Genomic DNA, 2,884 nt, shown 5'->3' with positions numbered 1-2,884 from the left:
TCGGGATCATGGGCACGCACGCACACGCACCCAGAGTGAGTTTCAAGCCACCAGGTCCGGGACTCGAACCATGGTTGACTACATGGGAGTCCGGCGACATAGCCATTATGCCAACTGCTGGTTCCCCCGACATGTTTTTCAAGCCACCAGAGCCAAGATTCAAACCATGATCAGCCATGTGGGATCCGGTTCCTTTAAGTGCTGAGCTACAGGATCAGCCCATTGAATACTTTTTAATTCAAGGATAGTCCATACTGTATCTGGGACATCCTTATAATACTAAAAAAGAAAATTCACTGTGTTGGGACCAGCAGAGGGTGTAATGGCTATGTCACTGAACTCCCATGTAGTCAAATGTAGTTCAAGTCCTGGACCCGGTGGCTAAAACTCAATGCTGGTGTGTGCCCAAGATCCCAAGAGGAGAATGGAGGAGAAGGGACTGCAGTGTGGCCATCCCCTGGGGGGGGGGTTTTCGCTTTCTGTCTCTCTGTCTCTTGGCCATCGCACAAGTCAGCACAATTGACCCACAAAAAAAAAAAAAAAAAAAAAAAAGGAAAAAAAGAAAATTCACTGTGTACCCAAAGTTAAATTTGGCTGGCCATCTTGATTTTTTGTTTTTGTTTCAATAAATCTGGTGACCCTACCCCAAACACTCTGCTCAATAAAAGGACACTGCAGTACAATTAAAAACTGTGGGCCAGCCAGTGGCATAGAGATTAGGAGACTAGATCCCACATGACTCTGCAGTTTGAGTCCTGGACCCAGCAGTTTGACAATCACACCAGGCTTTCTGTCTCTCTGTCTTTCTGGCAAGTGCCCTATAGCAAAACCTCTCAAAAAAAAAAAAAAAGAAAGAAAGAAAGAAAATCACACCAGGCACACGTGCACATATGCCCCAAATCCTGAGAGGAACATGGAGGAGAAGAGATTTCAGTATGGCCATACCCCACGGGTGTGATTTCTCACTTTCCCGCTCACTCTGCCACTCTGTCTCTCTCCTTACAGTGCACGTGCCCTATGGCAAAAAGAAAAGAAAAATAGGAACATCGTTGGCCTCAGTTTCTTACCTGTAAAATGAGGCTGTCGTCATATGGCGTTGTCAGGCGGGCCGTCTAGGGCCTTGTGTGAGCAGTATATAGTGCAGGTCCCTAGCTGTGAGTGCCACTGCCAGGCCTTCCCAGCTCCCCTGCCTCGGGCCCTGTGACTTCCCAGGCAACAAACAAGCGGCCAGCAGCCTTCCCCGAGGGGCTGGCAGCCCCTCCTCTGCAGGGCTCCCAGGGCCACCCCAGCCACACCTCCCGCAATTAGATTTGTAAGTGGGAACAGGCTCTTGTCAGAGGCCCCTGATTGGCTCCGGGCAAAAACACAGTTTAGCGCTCAGTCAAGCTGCATTTTAGGGCTTCTGTCTCCCTCTCCCCCCTCATCCCCCTTAATTGCAATCTGTTCTGTAATTTCCTTTTCCAACACTGCAGAACACAGCGAAGCTGCAGCCACCAGGAGCAGGGCAGGGAGGAGGGAAGAGAGCTGTGGCTCCCTGCAGGGATACTGCTGGTCCAGCACTGAGAGAAGGGGTGTGCGTGTGCGCGCGCGCATGCGGGTCTGTGTGTGTGTGCGTGTGCATGTGTGTGTGTGTGTATGTGCGTCCAGAACCAGCCACACACATGACAAGTGGAGGTATGGCCAACCACAGACCCCACAGCCATGGCCCGGGGAAAACTGTATGGAGGCACCTGCTAGGAGCCAGCGCCTCCCAGATACTTAATCCTTGCAGGGACTGATTAATTACTGTAGGTTTCATCTTTCATCGTTTCCAGCTGGGGGAGTGGGGCTCCCAGATCACACAGGGAAAATGGAGCAGAAGCAGAATTTGAATCCAAGTCCGTTTGACGGCTGGACTTTATTCTCTTTTGAGTTCTAAGGCTCTGCTGTCAGAATAGGAGCTAAGGAACCGTCCTGCACAAAGGAACGTGGAGAGGTTTCTTTTCCCAGGGTGAATAGCAGTGTCCCAGGGACAAAAAGCCTTTGCTAAAGAAATGAAATATTAATGACAGAATTGCAGAGCAAGCTGAGTCGAGGAGGGGGCAGGGAGAATTTGCTTGGCTCCCCTGGTACAGGGGTGGGGTGGAGCTAGCATTTACCAAAGCAAGGGCCACTCCTTTCCAGGTTCGCTGCTCTGGTCCCCGGCCAGCCCCGCAAGACAGCCTAGCCATTACCGTCCCCGCTTCCCAGGCGAGGAAGCCAAGGCTCACAAAAGTTTCGTCACTTGCCGAGAATCACGCAGCTAGGAAATGCCTTGCGTGGGAGGCCTGCCCACTTGCTGGCTCGAAAGCCCATTCTCCTCCACAGGACTATCTTAAAACGCAGACCTTTAACTGCTGGGACCAGCCTGGACATGGGCTCCAGGACCCATGGGGCTCCAGACCAGAAGGCTGCCCTCAGTCTTTGCCGTCCATGGACTGGCCCGTGGCCTGGCGGTAAGGCGTCTGGATCCTACCAGGCTGACTGCACAGTTTGGGTCCCAGACCTGTGGCTTGAAACACATGTATATGAGTGCCCAAAATCCCAAGAGAAGGATGGAGAAGGGATTGCGGCATGGCCATCCTCCATGGGGGGGTGCTTTCTCGCTTTTACTCTCTCTCTGGCAAGCACACATGCCCTATAGAAAATTTTAAAAAATAGTAATAATTGGGGTCGGCAGGTGGTGTGGTGGTTAGGGCGCTGGACTCCCACATGGTTTGAGTCCTGAACCTGGCATCTTGCTTTCCCACTGTCCCTCCTCTCTCTCTGTCCAAATTATAAATAAATATTTTTAAATGTATATATACTAATTTTAAAAATGTGTTGGCCATCCCTCTTTTCAGGATCCATAAGACCCTTCCCCATT

This window comes from Tupaia chinensis, unplaced genomic scaffold (assembly GCF_000334495.1).
Source record: "Tupaia chinensis unplaced genomic scaffold, TupChi_1.0 Scaffold144255_1, whole genome shotgun sequence".
NCBI classification, from domain to species: domain Eukaryota; kingdom Metazoa; phylum Chordata; class Mammalia; order Scandentia; family Tupaiidae; genus Tupaia; species Tupaia belangeri.
Note: the sequence above shows the minus strand (reverse complement) of the source record.